Source organism: Atractosteus spatula, chromosome 14, assembly GCF_055471065.1.
Source record: "Atractosteus spatula isolate fAtrSpa1 chromosome 14, fAtrSpa1.hap1, whole genome shotgun sequence".
In the NCBI taxonomy this organism is placed as follows: Eukaryota; Metazoa; Chordata; class Actinopteri; order Semionotiformes; family Lepisosteidae; genus Atractosteus; species Atractosteus spatula.
In genome coordinates, this window is record NC_142719.1 from 33878610 (window position 1) to 33905885 (window position 27276).

General features: G+C 35.2%; 1 long non-coding RNA gene across 1 annotated transcript; it reads right to left on the reverse strand.

The window, feature by feature from the left end:
* Nucleotides 1-5692: 5692 nt before the first annotated feature.
* On the reverse strand, nt 5693-22316 carry LOC148821142 (uncharacterized). The gene is made up of 5 exons (XR_016094124.1): nt 22097-22316; nt 7906-7993; nt 6931-7008; nt 6403-6459; nt 5693-6057 (listed from the first exon to the last, which is right to left on the reverse strand). It is a non-coding gene; the product is annotated as an uncharacterized LOC148821142 (long non-coding RNA).
* Between the last annotated feature and the right edge of the window lie 4960 nt (nt 22317-27276).

Sequence of the window (27276 nt, forward strand, 5' to 3'; positions counted from 1 at the left end):
GTAAGGTTGTTAAACCTGGAGTCATGGATAAATCTCACTCCAGGCTTGGACAATCTTGTCTACCTAAAGTTCGTCCTTAATTCAATTGGTGAACTTATTTCATGGTTCTTCATCTGTTGTGTTGTGTGGTGTGGTGTTCTGGGGCTAGTGTGCCACTGGAAAGTTTCTATCTTTTAATGACTGATAATTGCCTTTTTAGTTAGACATCCAAAAAACACTTTGAGAGCTAGCTTGTGTCTATTGTGGCATTATCATGTCTGACGTTTAGCAAGGCACAACCACACATGCTGGCTCAATATCTCGTACTTTACATCTCACCACATCTCTATCAACTTAATGTTGTGAAAAGTTAGAGTCATGTCACGATTGGGATCCCTCCTCTTAAGGGCGCTCCAACCCTTTCATACTTTAGTTCATTACGTGCACCTGTCCCCTGTTTGTCCGTCTTTATTTAAGGCGGGCGGGCGCTCCCACTATGCCAGACTCAGCATTGGGAGATGGATGCCTGGAAGTCCAGGAGAGACCCGACGGCATAGGCTTCATCATGGCATCCTGACCATCTGAGTCCGGGGCTCGGAGCACCTGGCCTCGTTACCCTGGTTTTATTCCCTGATTTTAACCGTGTTTTATTTAGTCTTGGATGGATCACCTGGTTTTGGATTTTGGACTGCGCCCCCGGATTTTCCCCTTGGACTGTCTGAACTTGGTTGCCTGCACCAAGCCCCCCGAGCACCGAATCACTGCCATAATGCCCCCCTGTCTGTCAACCCGTCCTGATCCTCTTTGTCTCCTCCCTGTTGTCCTTCTCCACCTACTTCTGGATACCATTTGCATAGGGTCCTGAACTACGCTTCATGGGAGCCTGGACTGGCTCCCATTAAAAGTCATTAATGATAAACCCTCTGTGCTGGTTGTTATTGATCGTGCTTTTTGTCCCAGATAATTACAAATGTGCTGCGATAATAGATGGGTGGGGATCAATGCATTATTGAAGCATGTGTATGTCCACTGAAAATGGTTTGTAATTTCAGTGTGTCTACAATTACAGTATGAGGCCATGGAACTGCAGGGTAAAGTGTGGATTCCTCAGTTGTGTCAAAACAACCATGGAAATGATCTTACTTTCCCAAGATATCTTCTGGGCTGAAATAGTTACAGTATGTACAGTTATAAAGATGGAACAACCCATGCAAAAACCTCTTAAACGATAATAAAAGATTTTGGACTTGATAACATTAGAACACAAGAATATGGACAATGCATTTTTGAGATTATGTTTACAAGTATTTAAAAATATGTGTATATTCTGATTAGAAAAATGAAATAATGTACTCCTTTTAAATCTTATAATTCCCCCTTGCTCACAATTCCCTTATTTTGTAAGTACAACACATAAACCATATAAATAGTACCGAAAAAAAGTACCAACAGATATTACTATTGACCAAAGAAATAGTACAATTATTTTCTGCTGTTTTTAAAAGACATAGAATTTTTTTTTTTATTTTGGATGTGTTGTAGCATAGACTTTAAGACACTAAGCTATATTTACCTAATTGAGGAATTCCCTGGTGCACATCATAAATAACACTGGCAACAGTTCCTGGATTCCTACCAAATTATACATAAGCCATGATTCCACTACTTAGCAAAGCTAGCTGTGTACTGGCAGAGAAACCACGGTTTGGTTGCTAATAAACCATGGATAAGGCAATAATGACTTTGCATGTGAAATGAACTTTGAAATGGCTCTGTTAAAGTGGCAAGGTTTAAGGAGGTAGCCACCACCAATATATTTGCACTAATATTGGGACAGCACAATGGGAAAGACTGGAAGAAGGGGTACAAACTGGGTGCAGGTTCTGCAGACACACTTGGTACTATTTATCACTTTGCAAAAGTAAAATGTTGTAGAGTTGTCAATGTTCATGGACAGTGTAAAAATATGTGCTCACTTCCATAGATAAAAGGAAGAGAGTTTGTCACTGCCAGCAAAAACTCCTCGTGGTGTGAACACTAAAGGAAAAGTGAAAAACTGGTAAACAACAGTCCTTTCTCAGAGAATGCTTTCTGCCAGCAACCTGAAGATGCATGCTCACAACAAGCAGCAGAGACAAAAGGCCATTCAGGAAACTCTTCAGCTTAGAATCCTTTTTGAGCTTCAGAGGTTTACATCACAATATTGTTACTAACGTGGGGTTATGGAAATGGAGAAAATCAGGAATAAGCCGAGCGGATAAATCAATAATTAATCATAACCCCCTACCTGTTAATGATATCTGCCAAGAATATACCAAAGCAGTTGGTATACTGTAACTGGAGGCACATGACATTGTTGTTCTCTGGCACTGGTTTGGTGAAAAAAGTAATAGTTCAGGCACAATTGGTTAAGCAAAAATTTATTTAAAATGACAATACACACACTAAACAACACAAAACACAAACAAAGACAAGTTATGCTACAGTATGTATAAATTTACAAATAAGGCTCAATGTCCTGATTATGATTATGATTATGATTTAGAAAAGCTGGGGTGAAAGTCTTACAGTATGTTATCATCCATCCCACTGCTGTTACAAACTTCATTAAAATGAAGCCTTGAAATGCCCACCTTGCGTCTGGGCAGAGGCAACATTGACAGTGACCTGTTTCTGGACTGAACAGTAAACTGTTACATCTTTTCTTTTTCTTTTCCCATTTACAACCGTTTTTTTTTTCAATATATGCCAGGAACCTGTGTAATACATTTATATTTATAGTCATATTGTGCAATATGACTTTTTTGTGTACTGTTCTGTTCCGGTTTGTTCTTTGTGTGTTCTGGACTGTGAGTAACTCTTCTTAGTGCACTTCTCACTGTACGGATTGTATTGTATGTATTGTATTATTATTGTATCATTCGTTACACTGTGGCTGTGTTGTCTGTGTTAAGCTGCTGTTGCACTGCAATTTCCCTCATGGGATAAATAAAGTATCTACCTATCTAAAATGAGAAAAAAACAGTGAGGGTAGTGAGGACTGATGTTCTTCAATATACAGACATATACAGATTGACTCCAGTACATACTGTTTATGTATACACACACTTATTGTATATGCATACACATGTATGTTCAAAAAGAAATAAATTAATAAATACACTTTACAAGTAGAAAAAACAAGTTTTATTATTCATCAAAGTCCTGGTTCACATCAATACATTTATATCGCCACTTCACAAGTAAATAAAACGATGTAAGTGACTGTTAAAGAGTGAAACCAGTGGTATATGGTTTATTAGTGTTACACAAAGGTGCTCTTCGAAAACAGTTTGGGAAATTGTATTTATGGCAGTAGTAATGGTATTTGGTATTATTTGAAGAGAATAGCAAGAGCAATGCTTCAGTCAGAAAAGCTAATGGTTTCAGAGTGAGTGTTTCTTTTAAGAATCCCCAGGTTTGGGCTGTTTCAACCAACTCCCATTTAGGTGACCAATGAGAAAAACACTTACTGTAGCTTGTAAGGAAAGGGAGAACCTTTGACTCAGCACAATGATTCCACTTATTTCTTAAGAGGTCCCAGGAAAAAAAAATCTATCTTAGCTGATAACAGCAATTAATTGTGTGAAACATGGCTTATTTTAGTCAGTCATTTTATTGGGTAGTGCTACTGACCCAGAACTGTTCACTACATTTGCATAGGCTACAGAACTCAAGTATCTTATTGAGTTGTAAAATTACTGTGCCACTGTACCAAATTACCTAGTAATTTTACAGTGCAAAAGGATTTAAAGAAAATAAAAAAGTCTGAGGTCACAGTTTGCTAGTTAAACTTTGACTCAAACTCAATTCGTATAGGTTTATATTTGTTCTACTATATGTCCCCATTCTAACGCCAGCTTTAATATTCACAGTTTCTAGTTGAGAAAATTTCATTGCATGAATTGTTTACATCTAGAAATATATTAATTAAAAATAGAGTTAAAGTTTTACATAAGAGCCATGATAATGAATGACATCCCTCTTTGTAAAGAAAATGGGATATTTACCAGACAAGATGACTAAAACTAATAAAGACTAATATGCTGATTCTTTAAATTATTTCAAGTAACATTAATACAAAACCAAGCAATAGTTTGCTTTTCCTTTTCTCAGTTACTATTTTATTGAGTAATGAGTAAAGTGTGTAAATGAAGGGACAATGTTGCATTAAGCTAGAAAGAGAAATAAAATACAAATAACACAGGAAAGCTAGAGGTAAATCTTTAATCCATTAAAATAGTTATGTTTGTGACTATACAGTATATCAGCAACAAAATATACTGAATCAACCATTCCTTGTTTAAACAATAACCTTTCTAGAACCATAGCAATACTTACATGTTTCTACTCTAATTTGTATTCAAATATACTGTATGAATGCTCATTCAGGTGTATGTCCATTTTGTAATAAATGTAATTTACCTTCAAATAAGAAAAACAGACTATCACAGAACACATTCCCAGAAATAAATATCCATAAAATGGAAGATGAAAATAGTATGTTTGAAGCAGAAAACTGGCTAGTCAAAGAGAAATGTTTATTGAAGAATTTAGATCAAGTATTTATCTGGCATTTGACCGATAAAATTAATAGGTCAGAATTATGGTATATAAGTTATATACTGTATAGAAAGAAAAATACAGAGGTCATTAAATTCTAAACTATTTAAACTAATTATTTAATTGCAATATGTTGCATTCCTGGTCAATTTAAAATATACAGAACAGAGCATTCCCTGGTGTTTCTAAAACTGTAATTCCTGAATATGATCCAATTTGGAACAAGAATGCTATTTGTATTGTGATATTACTGATAAAAAAGGTAATAAATCCTACTGAGATGGAAAAAAATAATACATGTAAGACTTAGTAATAAGAAAGAGTAAAAATCAATACCAGAGGGAGGATTCTGTGCTCCAGAAAGTAATTTATTTTTTGTTCATTTTTAGTAAATATTTTTTTAAAAAATTCAATATTAGCATAGCTATTACTCTGGGCTTAAAATTAACTAAATATATTGATGTTCTACAGCGTGCCTGCTACACACAAGCTGTATGCGGATATACAAATATATTCTAGAAGTATTTAATGACATACTCTAAGCAACAGATATTCTGACCATAACAAGAAACTGTTACAAATGAGAAAGAGGCCATCAGGCTGTCATACTTGCTTGGTTGTGGTATTTGGTGCTTGAAAGAATATCTTAAACAAGGATCTTTTTTTAGTAGTCTTCTACCTTTGACTTTCTTATTCCTAATCAATTTATTGTATTAGAATTCCCTGACAACTATTTCGATTCTCCTGGTTTAACAGATGCTGAGTAAAACTATTAAACCATTTCACACAGGATAGAAACACCTCCAGTAATCTGAAATAATTTCAGATGAAGAACTGTCAGAGAAAAAAAAAAGTGCAGAATGTAAGACTCCCCAGGAAGAGACTCTAACCTGCCTGATTTCCCCAAGGCTAATTTTTAAAAGTATGCTCCTGGTGAAGTAGAATTGAGTGATTTCCACATTTCACAACATGCTGAGGTAAACAGTAGTTTTTTTATTATTTTTAATTAGATTTATTTTTACACACACATTACAGAGTTACTAGTTAACTTGAAGCATGACACTATATAAAATGAAAAATGTACAGAGACCATTCAGTGTAAAATAAGTGCTTCCAGATCTATATAGTACTATTAAGATATACCCTGATTACCAAATAAAGAAAGAAGAATGAATTCAGAGAAAGAGAACTTCAAGGTCGCTTTTTTGTTAATGCACATTCAGTTCTTTATGTACAGTGGACTGACATTACATTGACATTACGTCAGCTTTATATCTGAAGCATGGTGATGACAATGGGAAAGTCAAGGCCGAACCACTGCACCGTTTTGGCTCCCCGTTGCTGTGTGTTTGAGTGGATAATGACAGAAATGCTTTTTTTGGGATGACTCATTAGCCAACTAGCCATTCGGCTTTGATCTCCCACTCATTTTAACACTTCAGGTGATGATGTTGTCTCTGAGACATCAGAGGCCTCCTGAAATGGGAGCAAAGATCCGTAAACAACAATCAGAAAGGGAGCTTGGAATAGTGTTAATAAGAAGAAAAACAGTGTGCATTATTTTGTTCCACAGTTTCCAAACATTGCATAACTAAAGTGCAGTTGAACTGTATGTTTATCTTATAGTTCATAGTTATAAGCTTAAAGTTTGTATCATAGCTTTATAGTTATACAGGTTGGTTGATTTGTTCTTGTTCAATATGTAGTAAAGCTAATACTATTAATACCATTAAGATATACCATGAAGAAAAAACAACCTGACTCAGAGAGAACTACAAAGTTGCTCTTGTTGAGAAAAGCTTGCTTTGAAGCCAAACGTACCTTAAGTTTCTCTAGTTCTGTCTTCCCTGGCAGGGATTTCTGGGGAGTGTGAAAGGCCTGTGATGTGGGAGAAATTATTTTTTTAAACTGCTGTGAATCTTCCTATATATTATAGGATATACAGAAAGGGAAATGTCATACTGTTCTGCAAGTGCTAGGCAACATCCATTACTTACTAATTTATTAATCCTAAAATCTTTCAGAATATTTCACTGATATTTGTAATGATATTTTTTAATTCTTAAGACGCAACTATATACCTTTCCTATGAAGTTGTATTATTTATATACTGTATATTTGATTCATTCTACAATAATACATTTTCAGATCACATTTGTGCAATGAATATTCAGGATATCCCAATGATTCTTGTTTTATTTTACCAAAAGACAATGAATGCATTCAATTTTGAGGTATCTTACCATTTTTCTAGTTATTGTTGTAAGTGTTATTAGTAATAGTTATTTTTCAATATATGGTCTTGGTGAGAACAATGAAGAACAGTCACTTTTTGTAGAACACTGATACCTTTTTAGCTTGTTGGATCTCCTCAGTGGATTTGGACCTGTTTTTCACAGTCTGTTTCTGAGGAGAGGAAGATTGGCACTAGGAGAGAAAGAAATTGATCAATACTGATATAAAAATCAACAGTCCTTACTTAAGGCCACAAGCCATCCATTTGAAGTTTGATTTAATTGCATACAGTAATTCTTACAAAACAAAGTGAAGTGTTTTAGCACACAGAGAACTACAGTATATGGATGATAAAGTACAGACAGCTTTGGTGAAACATGACTCAAACTTAATCATTGCAAAGCCAAATGGAATACCGTGTTTACATTTAGCAAGAGAAACGTTCATAACTAGGAACATAAGTAGAATTAATGGAATGGAATCTCTCATTCTAACTATAAAAATATATGTACTGTATATGCACTGTACAGAAGAAACACAATGATTTTAAGAAAAAATTTAAAGTATAGATATGGAACAAAATAATATAAAATATGAGAAAATACATATCAAAACACTTTTTATGCACTATGAAACATGAGAAATTAAAATATTACAAAGCTAATAATGAGTGTAATTTCCCTGAGCGTTGACAGCATTCTAACAGCCTTGACGCATAGACGCGAGCAGCCACTGGATAATTTGTTGTAGCCTTTGGACAGATTGTGAACATTGTCCTTTTGGCTCAGTAGCTTTTTGGTGTTGAACACATTATTGTTGTTTTTTTTTTCAATTACACAACTATGTCAAAAATAAAAGCTCTGTAGCTTTTATCAATATTTTTTTTTCTTAGATTGTCACTAACCATGGGCAATTCCAAATGAATTTACATGGGACTCTAAGGATAAAGTATTTGTGTGTTATTCCCGAGTTGTTCTGTCAGAATTCATTAACATTTTGTCCCCATATATATATCAGTGCTTTGATCAAACTATAGATATGGCTTGAATTTAATTATTTCTGAGAAACAGAATGAAAACAGATTTTTACCTTTGGGTCCATAGCTGAAAAGTCAATTTGGAGAATGATGGTGCTTTGGAATATTCACACAACTTTCTATCCTCTGGAACAATGATATCTATGGAAGTAAAATATGCAATCAGTAGTAACACATTTGTTTCTCAGTTGTAAGGTAGATTATCGAAAACACTTTAGAAATGAGTGTTGATAATCTTGTAATAATTGATAATTAATGTTAAGTACCATGTCTTAAAACAAAACAGATTATCCTGATGTATTATTATACATTTCTTTAATTGAAAATTAATTTTAACACATTGTTATAAATTTGTAATGTGTTCTTTGAAATCCCTCAACTATAGTTATAGTCATGTAGTAAGTTTTGCTCTCCACTAGAGGGTTGTGTTTCCTTATATGAAGTAGGAAAGCTTTTATCTAATATACATTATATACAAATTGGACAACTGTCAATCAAAATGTGTCCCACACAAAATATCATCATACTGAAGTGAAAAGGCTTCCCTGTTTCCTCTGTGGCTGTTGACCACCACAATCAACAAAACTTTATAAAATCAGTATTTCCATTATATGTCTATATAACCTCTTCTTTAAAATATTAAAGAGATCAGTTTCTGAACTACATACAGTAGATATGAAGTGGACTTCAGCATGTAAACACAGAAGTAGACACACGTAGTTTCATTGACATAGTGTGTCAAAATCGTCCTTAGTTATAAAGCTGAAATTCACTTTACATTCCACCTACAGTATATTAACAATCATCAGATGCACCAGAATTCTTTACATTCTTATTATTATACCAACAAAACTCACAGTCTGTCCCTCCTTCACCATGAAGTGAGCATCTTTATTGTGAATAGTAACATTTGCAATCACAGGAAGCCAGAACCTATCCCAGCTAGAAACAGGCCCAAGGCAGGATACACCCTGGATGGGATGCCAGTCCATTACAGGCCACACACACAAACAACACATACACCGTTTTCTCAAAAGCCAATTAATCTACCAGTACGTCTTTGCACTGTGGGTGGAAACTGAAGCACCTGGCTAAAACCCACATCAACACAGGGAGAACATATTGTCCAAACTACACATAGACAGCACCACAGGAATTGAACCTGCAGTTCCAGCTCAGAGAAGCAGCAATGCTAACCACTGTGCTGCCCATGAGCAATTTTCTCCCCTGGAATGTATTTGTAAAATGAAGTGGCTATGAATAACATTTGGATAGATGATGGACATATAAGTGGGTCCCATTGTGTCATTTCAATCAAGCACTCATCAAGTTAATCGACTCTCGTAGGTCTTACATCTGCGCATAAAAAAAAAATAATCTGGTTTCATGACAAACTAACAAAAGTACTTTTTGGTGAAACAGCTAATCATGAACTCACGGAGCTGAAAATAATGCATCACACTGTGACAAAAGTTAGTGGTTACTCATACTCAATTAGTAAAATGCTCCAAAAATAACAAGATTATGAAAGCTTGACAGTCCTTCACTTCAATTTGTATTTGTGATTAATGCAGTCTGGCATTTAGCCCCCTGAACTTTCTCCTTTAAGCAAGGTAGCAAGAATTAGATTAGACGCTTCAAGAAACAACAAGGTTCACTATTTCCATTTATTTATCACCCTTCAAACACTTCAAAAGACCCTAAATTAGTGAGGACAAGACCTGACTGATAGACACTGGAAAACTGCACAGTAATAGCTACAAAGAACAATGATGTTCAAATGTGCATTATTAATCAACCCAAATCACCAAACTATACTTTGTTTTGAATGGATTATGGTACAATTACACAAAGAATAGTTAATACAATGTTTATTACACAACATACTGTTGCTGCAGTGATGTTCTGGTTCAAAACCAAAACACTATCTCAATGTTTCATGCTACACACAGGATACACACTTAATTAAGTAATAATTAAGACTAAAATACAATTGTTTTCAACATAGGACAGTTGCACAGCAAAACAAATTATGTTTTAGAAATGTTTTTTAATTAGAAAAGGACAAAAATCGGCTGATTTTTCTGACAATTTAAGTAAGCAATGAAATTAGTACTTGAATTGTAATTGTATTGTTACAGCAACTCTGGAATTTAGTTGATCTCTCCTTCATCTCACTCACATACAAGATGAACTCACTCAGCTCTTGGAGTAAGGAAAGTGAGTTATTAATTAATTCTGAGACCATGAATAGTATCTAAAAATATTTTCTAAGGCAATTCTCTCTCTTACCCTTCTTCAAACATCAACTAGACATTCTGAGAAAATGATGCTCATAGCTACTGTATAATGCTTTAATCAGCAGTTCTTAATGCCTCCAGAATTTTTCCACAGATTTTTGCACAGTATTCAACATCTTGTTCATTTTTTTCTTACAGGTCAGAATTCAGAATTGTTGTGTGAAGTCTGAGAACTCAGGCACCCAGCAATAAAATGCCTATTTCAGACAAGCTGACAGAACACTAATATTTTTTAAAGGTAGGTCTGATATTGAACACTGTGTGTCTTCTTCTCCAGATAAGAACGCATACTCCCATACTGGAGGTCACAAGCGCCTTAAGCTTTAAAATAATCGTGTTGCATAAAGATGTCAACAAGGCTTCCAGGCACAATAACAAAAGTCACAGATTACATAAAAAAGCACAGTTCTCTGGAACAGAAAGAGATAAGTGGATATCTGTGTAAAAAGAAAATATTTGGAATTTTAATTTTGCAAGTAAAAAAAATGAATGCATTTTATTTTCAATTTTAGAGTTCAGAAGAGAGATCTCTGTACACCGTTCCTATAACTGCATTTGCTTGCTCCGCTTTGCTTTAAAGCCTTTGTTGCCTTAACTCCCAAGTGGAGCTCTATAATCATCTATTAAGAGATAATGGGAATCGTTTCATCTGCTTTCTGGCACTGAGCACAATACCAGGATATTAATAAGTTCACTTGAGAGATGTGATCCATGCTCTGAATCAGTTGCTAACTAACGCAATCTTTCATCATGCCAGAAAAACAATTTTCATGCGGCTCTAAAGCTCAAACCAGCCACACTGTCACACTGGATTGTTTCAGTCCGGTTAAACTTGTCTGTTATCACAGTTGGACAGCATTTTTAAAAGTGATATTAGCACACGTCTTTCTTATTGCGACAACAATTTATTCTCCCGAGAAGACAATTCACATATTCACATACTATGTAACTTCAATGTAAGTTTTTACCCGAGTCTTTTTTCAGAGCATAATGAAAAATAATTTTTTTACATTGTCTTAGGGGCTGTGCAACAAATACCAGCAATTTGGAGGAGAAATACATATATTTTTATCTTTTTAGATCTTACTTATTTAGACATGTAGCATTACTTTTATACAGATCCAGCTATTCAAAATGCGCGAGGTACGCTGCGTTAAAACGCGGTGGGCGTGACGCATCTACCGCATTTTACCGTATGTTAAATAAAAGTGATAATAGTATCCGAAAGCACCTTGTAAAATCGCGATGTAGAGCTAAGAAAGCTTAACTTCTCATGTGCGGCATTTGAGCTGTCGCCAGAAAACGCCCGCTTTCGAATCCCTTTTAATGCTGAGGGACAATCTTTTTACAATTAAGAATTTAAGTTGTATACTCTTTAGATTTTTAATAATTTTAAACTGTGTATTACACCACCAGTAGCGGATACCTTGGCTTCTATAGGTCTCGCTTGACCCTGCCTAACCTCTTTGCCTAGGTTACAGTGGCTTTACCAAAATCACATTTCGCAAGGTTGAGTGTTAATGTTGCTTTCTTAAGATGCTCAAACACAGTTCGTAACAGAGCCACGTGTTCCTTCCCGTTCACCGAATAGATAACCAAATCATCCAAATACGCATTACAATTAGGCACGTCAGCTAAAACTAAGTTTACTTATCTCTGGAATGTGGCAGGTGCATTACGTAACCCAAATGCCATTACAGTATATTGTCAGAACTGATTTAGAGTCACAAATGCAGAGATTGGTAAACTTAGTTTTAGCTGATATGCCTACTGTATGAATGTTTTAGGAAGACTTCAGAAGCTAGTATGAAGATTATGCCTTTCACACCTCCCTTGTAATCTGTGCCACAAACCTCCATCTAATGATCCCCTTTAACCCACCCTCACCCCCCTTAACTATTCTCACCTCTTCTCACCTTTTTTTGCTTGCAACACTTCACCTCTTTCTCTAACATCTCTGTTCACTCTTTCCAGTACACACCGACTTGTTCCTTTGCACTCACCTACAGTACCAGCTTTAACCTTTTCAGACAGAATACCATCTACTGTTAAGAAACGCTTATATAATATAGCTAACTGATACTGATATGGATACTGATCTACAGCTACTTTAAACACACTTTGGAGAAAAAAAATCAAATGTATTTCTTTTAGATGTACAGTGCAATCTGTATTCCTTGGAGATGTACAGTACTATTGTACCTGTAGCTGTATTTTAGAGATTTGTCATTTAAAAACTCCTTAGATCTCCTAGACTTGTTTAGAACCTAAAAGTTTGGTTTCAGATGCTATAGCATGCAAAATTGCATACTGTGGAAGCCTATTTTATTTTCTGCCCCACCAGGTAATGAAGCTGCTCTGTAGGAATGAAAGGGGTCATCTCAGAGGGGTACGGAAAAAAGCCAGCAGGAGTGAAGGACGCCCTGCTCAAAGTTCCTGCCAGCTGTATAGCTCAGCCTGTCCCCCTCCTTTGCCCATTAATAATGGATTGGCAGAAAAGGCAATGATACCTCAACAGCCACAGTATGGGGTTGAGCACTGCTGCAGTATGTCCGGAAGAGGGATAAAGATGTTATCTAAAACAGTGACATCCTAAAACCAGCAGAGAATTGTGAAGCCTACACTTCAGGTAGATTTCTTCATGTATAGTACCGATGAAACAGCAGTCCTGAAGAACCAAAGTCATTAAACTGTTCATTCATCCATGTTAATGATGTGAGTTCACTGGTGTTTGTGCAAATAAGAGCAAATTAATACCTGAACAAAGCTACATAACAGAACCATAGCCATAAACAGAGATTGGGGTTATATCTTTGCTAAAGACAGTCGACACTTCCAGTACTCTAATGCTGCAGGTGATTTTCTTTCACCAACACAAAGCACCAACATTACACAAGAAAAATAGGCACATTTTAAAACACAAACAGGTCCTCACAAAGTTAATTAGAAATGGACAGCTCAATTGTTCATGTGTAAATTGAAGAATAGAAAAGGTATTTGTCTTTTCTAAGGAGGAATTAACAGTAAATACACTGTAAATATAGTTAATAGTGTATTGTGATATTTGATTGTTTGATCTACAAAATTGCTAAATTAAATCACTTTGAAATTATTCCTTGTATGCACATCAAACTTGTTGTAAAATTATTTTTAGCGTTGTATAATGTCTCATAAGTAGTTTTTTTTAGGATTGCTATCTATTAATCTTGGGTCTTCTATTTAAACCAGCAAAGCAATCATTAGTAGGATTATAACCAAAAAATCTTTAAAAAGTAATAATAATATGCTTATAACTATTAAGAGTTCAGAGATCAGTATTTTAAACACAGGCCTTCAAGTTATAGATCCAGTTCTACTGAAGTAGCTTCAAGTGGAATTGAATGGAGGAGAAATTCTAAATAAATTATTCATATTGAGTTAAAGGAGAGCTGCAAAATTATTTTTACATTTCAGGATTAGAAAGAATCAGCATTGATGCGTGCATTTCAAACAATAAATGTAAAATGTACACAGTAACTTGTAAAGCCTCCAATTTACATCACAAAATAGATTAATTTTCCGTGTATGCACAGCGCCATGTTTTACGATTCAGTACAAGGCAACAAAGCATCCGGTGATGCGTTGCGGTCTTATTACATTTTAAACAAGCAGGCTCTCCAATAAAATTATTGCTCCTGATTTCAAAATGGTTTTGACAACAAATACTACTTACTTGCTAACTCTGCATGCAAATCATGTTGGAACATTTCTGCAGTGAAATGTCTGCTGCACAACCTGTACTTATTCGCTCTTACATCACATTACATTAGTTATTACAGTAACTAGTGAGCAGGAAGGGCTGCATCACATTGCAATCCATGGGAAATAGAATGCAAGTTTCTGACAACATGGTGACTTACAATACTTTCATAAAGTTTGACATTTCTATTTTTTTTTTAATTCTGTAACATCACCAAGATTTAATAACCAGTCTGAGACATTGGGACTGCAGTTCCCCTTTAGGTTTTTCAAATATAAAACATAGTTCTTACAATCAAAATTCAGGATGTCACAGAGAAGACTGCCAAGCAGATATACAGTATTCCATGTTATGTATTATTGTGTAAATATATTTGCTTTATTAGAGCTTTCTTTATCTAATCTTCTTTAACTAGGGGATGTACAGTACCTTTCAGTCAGAGAATCAGACACTGTTAGTATTTTAACAAGTATACATGTACTTATTTTTCTACTTTTATGTAACTGATACTTTAATATCTTTAGCTCTTCTCAGTGTTTTCATTTTAGAATTATTCTCACATATTTAATATTTTCATTAATGTGTTCTACTGTTATACTGATAAAGTAAGAAGAATAAAGATTTTATCCCTGTCTATGGATTGTCTCAAGATCTTCATACTTACAGGTGCTATAGAAACGTGAATTCAGTTTGTACTATATTGCAGTTGATTGTAATTGTGGCCTTAGTCCCCATTATTTATTTATTGATTGAACCCAGGGGCTGATAGACTATTCTGTCTACATTTGATAACCTGTAGTTTTTCCCATCCTAATTTCTCATAATCATCCCGGAGAGCACCTCTTAAAAGCTGAATTAGTCACCTTGCATAAATTCATTTTTTTTAATTCATAATGATAATCTAAGCACACTGAATAAAAGAATCACCATGGGAACAAATAACAGGTTACACAAGCATTTCAAAACAAAATAGCAGGCAAATGTAACATGTTTCATAAGAAATTAAATCACTAAATATTTTTTTTAAACTGGTCAGAAGAATAATTTGCTATCTGCACATACAGTAGAATTACTGTACAGTATATTGGCCTTTCTGTTTTCCATTGCTTATGATATACACATGAACTACACCATTAATATGACCCTCTCTGTCTAATAAAATATTTCTTAATGTCATTGATGTTCAAAAATAAAGAGGATGAATCGGTAGATGTACTTTCTTACAAAATTTATTTTTTATTTTGCTTCCATTTTATTTTTTTTAAAAGCCAAATATCCCATCTGCTCCTGCAGGCCATGGCTCATATTGCTCACTCTAGCTAAAAGCAATAGTCACAAAGATATTTTCACCATAGCAACACTGAGACTCACTTTTCCTCCGAAATTTCCACTTTGCCTCACATTGCTGGAGAAATTTCATAGATTTGTTTTCAATGTTTGTAACTATGGATTCCTATACAGGAAGGTAAATCATAAGGATTCACCTTCTTGTGATTGTTTATAATGATTTCTAACTGGAGACAGCCTAATAAAAAGCATTACTTTACATTACTCTGGACGGTATGTAAAAAAAGATTTACATTATGAAGAATCATTTGACCAAATTCAGAGCACGAAACATTCTGCTGGCTGTATAAGGCTGTACTTTAAATATCAACATCATTTTAATTTTATTGTTATATTATTAAAACAAACACACCAGAACTTATTATAATATATATCACTCTAAATATATGGCAGTTGTTTGATTTTGTCCATTGTATAGAGACATACTTCTGTTTTTCTGCTTTTCTGAGGGAAAGTTTTGTCAGACATTGCAAATACAAGATGATAAATCTAAGCTGAAAGATAAGTTATATAAATACAGGGGAGTTCAAGATTCAAGATTTTTTATTTGCCATATACAACAAGTGTATTGGAATGCTTACTCACACAGGTGTACCCAATAACAGTAGAGAAAAAAATAGGCACAAATGACAAACAGACATGGACAATAAATTTAGACAATAGACGTTATAATCCAGCCAAGACAGGACATAGTGCAAACAGTGCAGGTGCTAATTTGGGCAGGTGCTAATTTGAGCTGTTTATGATGCGAACTGCTTGGGGGAAAAAAATGTTTTTCAATCTATTGGTCAGTTTTCTGATACTGCGATACCTCCTACCAGAACCCAGGGTTGAAAACAGATCGTGGCCAGGGTGAATTGGGTCCCAAAGTATAGCTTGAGCCTGGCTGTGGCAGTGATCGAGATATATCTGGTCAATGGAGGGTAGCTTGGTCCCAATGATTTTCTGCGCAGACCTCAAAGCCCTTTTTTTGGTTTTCTGTCCTGTACTGTGGCTCCACCATACCATACCGTAATACCACCTGTCAGGACACTCTCAATGGTATTAAGGTAAAAATTGGTGAGTGTTGTCTTGCTCATCCCCCACTTCCTTAACTGTCTCAGGAAGCGAAAGCTCTGGTGGGATTTAGTGAGGACAGCAGTGTTCTCTGACCAGCTCAGCCTCTCACTGTCTGGAGGCTGAGGAACCTGAAGGTGCTGACAGTTTCGACTGGAGCCCCGTGAATGGTGATGGGTGTGTGACGTCCTCCATGCCTCCTGAAGTGCACAATAATTTAGAACAGGTGTCTAAATATTGTTTGACTTCTTGTTATTATGAGCATAAAATGTGTGGAAAAAATCCAAATCATACATTGATTTAAAGGAAACACTCTTTATCCATTTGTCTATTATATATTCAGCTGCCATCAAGCAAAGCATTTTCATTTATTATTCTTGTTACGATATTGAGATACTCCTTAAAATGTTTTTTACAAGAAGGTAAGAATAGCACTAATTCACTTTTTACATTAGCTCTGCTACTATATTAGATTTCGCCAAAGATTGGGTCTACATGAAAAGTGATATCAATGTTATTTCTCTTTTTCTTTATCTGACAAGATGTATCATTGTGACCCTGTGTAGTATTTTAATTTATTTCTATTATGTATCTAATCTGCCTTTCATTTATAATGACACCACCTATATCACCAAGCTCTGAACTGCAAACGTGCCATTTTTTTCATGCTCTCATTCAGTACACACACTGACATGTTTACTGACAAAAACACCCTTCAAGAAAAATCCATTTAAAATCTCAATTATCAGTTTCTATGATTTTATTTCCTTTAGGCAAATGAAATCTGCCGAAGTGAGGACTCGGGTCACAGATGATACAAGGAGGTTTTTATGTAATGAATTATTTTCCTTTCATGCAAGTTACAGTATGTACAGTACAGCCCTTCAAATGCCAGATCCAAGGAAAAAAGCAGCTTAAAAGGCTACAGAATACTAAATCAAAGCACAACTAAAGTGCTTTGCTTAGCCAACAGCAAAAATATTCTCCCTCTTTTTATGAGATAAATTATTGGATAAAGTATTATTATTGGAAATACCTAGATTAGCTCTGATCGCAGTTCTAAGCCAATCTACAAATAGGTCAAGTTCAAGGAAGCATTGAACTGTCCTTGTAAGCAGTTTTTTATATCAGGTGATCTCTGTCATGTTATGGGTATGTTAAGACACCGACTGAGCATATAATCACAGCTTGGATCACAAGCATTCATGTCCCCAATCAATTATCAGTTAAAATCCCATTTGATCATTGAGCTAAGAAGTAGAATTTGTGGTCATGTTGCCTCACGTGTCAATTTTATCCCTAGCCTGTAACAAGAAAATAATGCATTTTATCACATTTTTGACATATTGACCTAAATCTAGTGGTTTAGCTGAAAGGGATCGTAGAAGAACTGAAGGATTTTGGAGCTGAGATTCTTTGGTGTTAGATTCTAGAATGTCAGTACCTGCCCAGGACTCATGCAATTCTTACTTTCTTTACTTCTAGAGTGGCCACATCTCCAAGCTTCCATTGAGTTTTAAATTGTGTATGTAATTGGTCAAATATGCTAGTTTTTCATGTCTTTATCCTTTTAATTGCTCTTCTGAAAAACTGCCTAACCTTATAAACACCAAGAGCTGGCCTTTACTTTAGTGAGATCCAAAGGCCCCTGAGCTGAACTTCTCTTCAATTTATCCACATGAACGAATTGAGTACACCAAATATGACACTCTTTAAATGCAGTCAATATGAATCTTGGGGGGGAAAGCTTAAAAATTCATTTCTCTGTTGTAACAAACAGCATGTCTAACATGTCTAACACAGTAATGTTTTCTCCTAACAAACTCCTCCAAATAACTTATTCTCTATCATGTGACAGTTAGTAGCACATAGGTAGGCAAAGTTCAGCTGAGACTTAAAGAAAGGACATTCATAGGAATATGATGTGGCAGGGAGTTCCACAATTATCTTGGCTGATGTGTGTGTTTCTCGCTTCAAGTTCAAATTGAATTTGCTTCTCGCTTTCATGCCGTTAAACAATGAGCTCTACTGGAAAATATGAGGCTCCCATCACTCTTTAAATGTAATTTAAAAGCTTAAAAACACAAATTATTTTGAATAATAAAATTAAATCTTCACAAATGAAGCTACCATTAAGCCATTTTACAGTAGGAGACTGAATAGCATTAAACATCTTATGCATTTTGTTTAATGTTAACCCTTTTAAATAACCCAGAAGGTTATTTAAACGACTGTATGCATTTAGTAAAACAACTGCTTTTCTTTTTTGTTTATTTATCAACGTGCTAAACCTTGTTTCCTTCATAATACGCAAACCTATGAATGTACTTTTCATCAAGACAAACCAATGAAATGTACAGTAGTTCGGTTTTACGTGATTTGATATTATGAGAAGTTTTCAGTACCTTCACTGTCAAAAGCAATAGAAATTATAGGCTTCCCAGAGTTTTGGTGATGGTTTTCAGAGTTTTCATTTAAATGCAAATTCTTATCTGTGTTCCTAAATGGGTGGCAAGGCACATCTTCAATGCTGTAATATCACTCTGAGCAACAAGCCAACTCCAATACTATTATTTACAGTATCTTAATTTCTTAATCCAGAACCTACCAGAATTTGTGATCATTCCCCTAGTTCTGGCCCTTTTTAATCTCTTTCTATAAAACAGGCGATCTTTCAATTTTGACAAACGATAAAAATGACAATTGACCAATAATGAACAAGAGAAGCTAATTCTCTATGTAACTGAACAAGAAGAATTACTTTAGAACAAGCAGACAATGACTACAAGGAAACCCAAAAATACCCAGAAAGGAAAATAATTACAGTATATATATACTGTATTGATTTATGGTTAAAAGTTAAATGTTGAGTTCCTGTGTTCCTGTAAATGTATTCAATAACTCCTTTTTTGTATTTTTGGCTTTGATACAGGTTGAGTAGTTACCAGAGCTGGATAAAGATACCTCCACTGCCATTGAATAATTGATTAAAACTTCATATTTGATCCAGTGCTCAAAAAAGCCTTTACATTAAAAAACATGGAGCACCTAAGATGCCAATTTTATTAAAGACCCAGTGGTGATCACATGTCAAGTCTGAATACATTCATTTTCTTGCTGACTTTAAATTAGTTTCCTTAGAAGACATGTACAACTCTTCAAGTACTGAAAAAATGAGTGGAAGAGAGTCAGTAGGAGAATCATATTGGTTTCCAGCATAACAGAGACCTCTTAGGATGAAAGGCTTCAGCAGAAGCTGCATCTATGCCTCAGATTTCCACCTCCAGAATGGCACTTCTACTGCAGTCTATCTATTCTGTCCAATCTGTAGAGATGTTTGGCACAGACATTTGCCATAGCCCTCTATTAGTGAGCTGAGATCCAGATGTGTCATGGAAGATCCAAGTCTGGAAGTTAAACAGTGCTGCATCTGGAACAATAAGTCTCCATCTCACATTTTTATCTAAAATTTCATCAGGAGAGTAAAAAATTGCATATATATCAAGAGACTTGGGAAAATACAAAAGTAATTGCAATGTGCATACTGAAATAAGCAGGCAGGCATTATCTCAGTAAATAATTACTGTATGTGGTATAAAGTAAACTACATAACGTATTTCTGGATGTTACTTTTTTTTACAATTTAAAACATTTATATTGGTTTTCTCTGCACAAAAGCATTATTCATACCTTTAGTGTGCTGTGACAATTACCCTTTCAAAATGAAGCCTAAATCAGGACAGGTGTTTAATTTTTTTTTCCAGATCAGTTTGATCAAAACCAATAGATACTGACTCCTTGTCTCATTAACAAAACCAAAACTGGGATCTGTGATTCTTCAATCTATAACATATTTCCAGACGCTTAAACTCTTCCTGAAGACAATGATTCATTCCTCCCTATGGGATATTACACAGCTGGTAATTAAAAAAAAACATAACTTTCAATGTATGGTCAAAATACATGCTACTAAAATAAAATGCAGCATAATACTAATACACTGTGTAGACAGTAATGTTAAGAGATGCACCGCCACTGCAAAATCCTTTTCTCTTACAGATTGACTAAATTATACAGTTGTTTTTACATCTTGGTTACTGAATGAACAGCTAGCCATTTTACAGCATGAATCCTATTAATCTGTTTTACCTCCAAAAATTGCCCCTCAAACTAAAGTACAGATACAGTAGGTCAATAAACAAGAGACCATGCAGAAGGCAGTGATCCTAGTCCTATTGCATAAGCACCTGGTAAACCAACAATAATATGAAAAAAACAGATCAGGCAAGTGTCTCTAAACAAACAATACTGAATAAGTGACCATTTTACACAGCTGTGCACAGCTGCACATTCAGTAGTATGTGGACATGAGAAGGAACCAGGAACTATGTGTGGTGCATGGTGTGGTTTTTCCTCTTACCCTAATGATATGGGTCACTTGTAATAAAAATTGAAATCTAATCCAGAAGTCCACAATTTGATTTCGAGCCCATTGGAATTTAGGGATCCTTTTTATATGGAGAGCTGGAAATTGAAATGACTTCAGTAAAGAAACACATTGCTTCACCTGTGTATATAATGAATTAAAATCTTTGAAAACCCAGAATTCCTTAAGATGATAAGAAATAAACTCAACATTGAACTGCAGCATTCCTTCACTGGACAACCTTGTCCTCCCTCTCTCTTGCATCGATCCATGAATGCTCTGAACATAACTGCAGAAGCGCAGACACACCCTTCCATACACGTCTTTCCATATTCTGTCAGAGGTACCTGACAGAGGTACCAGAGCTTTGAATTTGCATCATTCAAAGAACAAGAAGCTTTGCCTGTAATTTCTTCTTGAAAGGAAATGTTTTATTTTACTTGCTCCACATGCAACCATTTCAACCTCCAGAGAAAACAGCACATTCTCATCTTCAACTGGTTGTACGAAGATAAAGCCATTTTGAAAACACACAGTAAAACATTGAACACAGATATCAATGTTTAATAAAATGACTTCTTTACATTCCTCTCCTTGTCAGTTTGGATACTCACTATCATTTTATAAATGTCTAACAATGTGTTGTTATAATATAAACAATAAGTATGTTTATTTCTGTGCTCATCAGTAAATTCAGATACAATATATGTTACTATATATTGTATACACATGTATATGTCATTATAATGATATCTATCATAATAATATATATGTATCATTATAAACATTAATAGTGTTTGAAACTGTCTGCAGCTGTAGCTGATATTTGCAGCAGGTATGAGACATACAGTATACCTTATATAAGGTATAAGATATAAGGTTTCATGTCTAGAATTAATATAAACAATTATTATCACCTGTAGACTGTTATAAATGCAGAACATACCAGTCAAGGACCTTTAAATATGAACACGCTCTTCTAGCAAATACATATATCAAACCTTATTTATCCTCCAAACGGTTTACTGCTTTTCTGTCCAGATCACTACTGTATATCTGTTTACTTCTGGATTGCTTATTTTATTACTTGTTAATACATGTAGTAAAAGAAAGCAAGACAAATTACCAAGATGGCATACTGTTTTGAATTAGCTGTCTGATGGACCTAATATACAAACTGTTACAGCCTAGCAAAAGCATTCTTCTCCCTAGTTTATTGTCAAAAGATGATAATAAAAAGCGATCCCAGCACTTCTACATGCTGTCAGTTAAAGAACACCCTCAGAGATTCTTATTCTTTCCAGTATTGGGAAACAGTATTTTAAATAAGGCAGAGACAGCTAACGAAAAGCTAATGAAAATGAGAATTCTATTACCTTTTTTTCGCTCTGTGTCTCTCCACCAAGAGGAAGCAATGAAGCTCACAGGTTTGCACTCCTCATTCTGCTGATGAATTCTTGTCTTTCCTGAAGCACTCTTTGCTGCCCATTCATAATTTCTGTGACATACCAAGCAGCATCCCTCCTCTGAGTCTCCCAGCCCTGTCAGAGAATGTCAGGTGCTTAGTCTTGCACCAATCCTAGCCACTGAGACTCTGTTTAGGGTCTGTGAGTGTGCATGCAGCTTCAGCAGGCAGACTCATTATCCACCTACCAACGCGTTGCGAATGCAAAAGGACTGCTTCTTCAACTAACGTTTCTTCATTTCATTCCCTCTATGTTATCCTTGGAAGAGAATTCAGAGAAACTGAAATCTTTTGCCAAATGCACGGAAACTGCATGCTGTAAAAATAAATGTGTTTACATGTTTTAATAACAAAGGTGGTCAAGTCTCTTTTACACTACTATAAATGGGGAGGTTTTAGATCATTAAAATATTTTGGAATGATTTTTACTTTGGGATTATTCCCCCAGAACTGCAAGAAAAACAATCTTTAGCTAAGAAATACACACTACTGCCTGAATTAAGATTTGCTGAATATACAGTAGATAGTCATCTATGTAACACTTTCACCTTCGTGTCTTAGTAATAGCACACTTTTGTTGTCGCCATCTCTTTGAGTTGACATTTATAATTATTGTCAAGTCTTTTATGCTGATATATTCAGTATATTTAATTTCAAAGCACTGAAAGGCTAAATGAGTAACTGAAGTCTGAATAAAATTATCTATATCTAACTGCCATGAATGCAATTTAAGAAAAGGAAAAAATCTAACTATGTTTTCCAGTATCATTCAGATGTCAAATTCTCATGGACTTCTGCTGCTCTTGAATTTTCTCTTTGCTCCGAGGCATGTACACAGAGTTATTAAATTAGTCTACGAGATGACAGGGTCATCACTTCAGTTTGTCAAAAGAGAGACAGATTCCCTGGCTGCCTACTCTGTGTAACAAGTGCTTTGGATGACTGTGTTTACTTTTACTAACTGAAAAGTTATTTTTAACAAGAATGTGAATCAAGCTAGGAATGACTCAGATAATATTGATTGCTCACTCCATCTCCAAAAGTTCAAATTCTAGAATGAAAGGGAAGCCCTGCCTTATTATCAAGTCCCTGCCTTATTATCAATTGAAACAGCTGATAAACTCCACATTTAAGAAATATCTAAAACTGTAAGTTTACAATAAGTGCTTCATGTTTAAAACATCCTGAGATTTCTTGCACTTTAACAGAGACTTTGAAGTTATCTTCCACGGTTGTGTGCTGTGATTTATTTTAATCTACATTTAGAAAAATGTCAAGCTATTAGCTGTTCCAAAGGGTATTTGACTGGCATGCCTGCTAGCTGCCTGACAAGCTCTGTCCATCTGCACAGCAGTGAGGCTTAGTTCAATAAATACAAATCATCTCCACACATTGCCAATCTCCTAACACAATTATCCCAGTCCGACATAATATACGGTACGGTAATACACAACATGTCTACAATAACAAGAGAGCCCAGAGTGAGGTAGAAAATACCTTTTGCAGCTTTGTAGGGGGACTGAGAATTCAATGAACAGTACCAAGTACACATTCATTGACAAACAATTTATTTATTTGGTTCACCGCAGTTACTTTGGATAATAAGCTGACACCTATTTGATGACACTGATTAAAGATGGCTACAGAAAGTTGTCTTGAAAACTTCTATATACATAACATGCTTTTGCAAGTTTTGACTTTATTCCACACAGCCAGGTCATTGCCCCATCGATGCATCTATGTCATTAACTTAGGACTATCTCATTGACATGCAGACTGTTTTTCTTTTATGGGTGGGGATATCTGTGATTCTTAGCAGACTGCTATTCTGCCAAATTAAAAAATCAATAAAGGTGGCTGACCATTTTACTATTTTTAAAACACATTAACTGTCCCATATATTGTACATTCTTAGAGCTGCAATGGAATTAATTAAATTAAAAGGTAAATGAATTGAGTCTTTAACTAAAAGTGACTGAGGAATTGTCTTGTTCGTGCACTTTGTGTGTGAAGAAATGATCCAGGTCAACAATGTGCTGCTCAAGAACAAAAACACTTTATTCCGTAATATAACTCCAAACATGTTAACCCATGTGTACTTCACCCTGTGTTCCTTAACTTGTATGAATCCCATTCCCACACACACCAATCAACATGGAACGTCATGTGGTCAATGACGTCAGCCAATGGCACTTACTGTAGCTATATTCACTATGTGGTCATATGCATATTACAGGAATGACAATTCCTTTTTCCTTTCACCTCTTTTGCTCTTACAATCTTTCACAAAGCCACTTTCTGAAAAGCTATAAAGGAAGCAAATCTCTTCACATAAGGTTTTCTTCTGTATCCCTCCATTAACTTGCAGGTCCATATGTCCCACAGGCAGGTGGTTGACCCTTACCCAAGCAGGTTAAACAAGAACTCATCATGCCTAGACTTGCAATAAACACTGAATCATAATGTCGTAACATTTATATTATTTCTAAAATTATGAATCTTCTAACAGTCAGGTAGACATGCTTTTTGATTGATTCTCAGTAATCCCTAGCAAAAAAAGGCAGCTTTGTAGATGTTAAATGAGCTACGTAACCCTTTTTTCTTAGTTCATTACCCATGAAAAAGCACTGAAAATGAGATCATTGCACACTGTGCAATGGTACAGTATGCTAGCCAGCCATTGCAAGTTACATACAATTACATAACTATGGCATGTGGGTATTTTATCTAAACTCACTTGCCCTAGTGCAAAGAAGAATGGTCTAGACTGTGAAGTGGAGAAAAATGCAATCAAATAACAGATCAACCCTTCTAATTACTGACAACATCATTTGAGCAGTTTTAATCTGATACAGAACTTCAATGAAAACTACAAACTGTTTTTCATCCCAGGGGACATAGATGCATTAATTCTTAATGTTTCACTAAAGAATTTATGAGCACTTAAAGGTAAAACCTAAAAGGGGGAAGAAATCAATTATCACTCTTCTTGATATTTATTATGCAGGAACTGAATCTTCTGTAGCTTGTCTAGTGAGTGCCAAAAACAATGCTTAATCCTTGTCCTGCTTGGAGATTGTTTTTGATTAAACTTTTGAAACAGAGAGACTGCAAGATCTTCTTCATTGATTTTTTTATATGTGTATCATGTACGGTGGCAAACATTTTGAGGTCTGCATTTACTCTAAATGGCAATCGTTTGCCCAACTTGAAAGGTGATTTTAGAAAAAAAAATACCTTTAGCTAGGTTCCAGAGCTCAATATGACCTACTCCAATCAAAACCAGTAATTTGAGGGAATATGAGAGTTCAGCTCTCCCTTGTGATATTACTGTGTTGTAGAGAGAGCAACTGACAGGGAAACAACTGTGTTCATCCAATTTCTCTGAACACAGAAATTGCCTCAGACTCAGAAGTACAACAACTGTCAGTGCATTAATGGTGTGATTCCAGCTCTTTGCTCCAGGCATCAAACATCTCCCAGAGCTCACTAAATGTAGAAAACAAACCCCTGCTGTTTTGGAGACACTTATTGCCAGACTCACCTAGGGGTGTCTAGACTTAAAATTGTCAGTGAAAACAATCAAGGTTAAAGTCAATATGTTGCCACCCCCACATAAATAAAAACATTGGCATCTTGCCTTCACTTAACAATTTAAAGGGAAGTTGATTTCAGTACTGTATATAGAGTATATAGTATATATACCCCCTCTCTCCCAGCCTTTGTTCTCCAGCTACATTACCTTTGCCTACTGCCTTGCCTCTCTCACACAGGCCGAAACGTTGTGTTCTCTTTCTTCTTTTTTTCAGCATGGAATAAACCTATTACTTGTTCCTGTACTGTATATAGAGGCATTTCATACTCCAAATCCTGTCCAATGCAAATAGAACCAGAAGTAAACTGGGTGATTTCAAACCAGTAGACTTCGGTTTCCTTTGTCACATTTAAATTACATTAAAATCTAGTTCTTTGTATTTTAATCTACAATGATCTTTATATTTTAAGAGCCATGAACATTTTTAAGCACACATGAAACGCAAGAAATAATTTAGGTATGGTTAACATTTTTCATACCCACATCCAGTAGTGTCTGACAGCTTGGCAGACAGCGACAGGTTTTTGAAAAATCATTTCCTGATGATGCTAAAACTGTTATGCATTATTTAGTGTGGCTATGTTAACACCTCTCACACCTTTGCAAGGAATGAGATTAAGACGAAAAATTGAAAGCTAAAAAGGCACCTGTGATGAGCAAATACACTTTGGTTGGGGATATCGAATTTTAAAATTAAATTAAAATGTCAGTTGTGTGACAGAAGGCCAATGTTTTAAATACAAAACACATACTGTATTTTACCAGTCAGGCCCTAGAGAACGAAGGTAAACTGAATTCTTCACATTTCAACTATTGACATTGAAAGTTACAAACTCCATGAAGATAACACCCCAGGAACTGAACCCAAGGTCCCCATTACTGTAAGGCAGCAATGGTAACCATTGCAAAACCATGACACCTAGATCAGCTTTCTTAAATGAAAACTAGGAAATGCTTAATGCATGATTAACTTGCTACAGCAACATTCCAAAGTGAAAAATCAGAGGCCTCCAGCAGTTACTTTCCATTTCATATTCAATTTATTCTGTACTATAACATGGACAAAGCAGTTTGGAATAATTATTTTTGGTCTGTATGCATTCCAAATGAATACATATTAAGCTGGTAAAGAATTATTAACATCATAACAAAGAATAAGGAAGTCAAAAGCAAAGAAATATAATTACACATACCCATATACAAACTAAAAACAATGTGAAAAGGGGAAAAAAAATAAATTAAAATATAGGAGTGCAAAATACCTAGACAAAATAAATAACAATAACTTACCCTTAAAGTTTTTCATTCAATAATCCACAAATTTCAGTGTTGGGATAAAACTTTTTCAAAAATGTTGAAAAATACATGACCGATTACTGCTCTGCTGTAGCACAATATAAACAGTCTTTCTCAACAAGGTGCCTCACTGGTGCTAAGAGAATCAAAAGTGCAATTCTAAAAGTGGAAAAAATCAGACAGCTGAAAGGGAAAGCAAG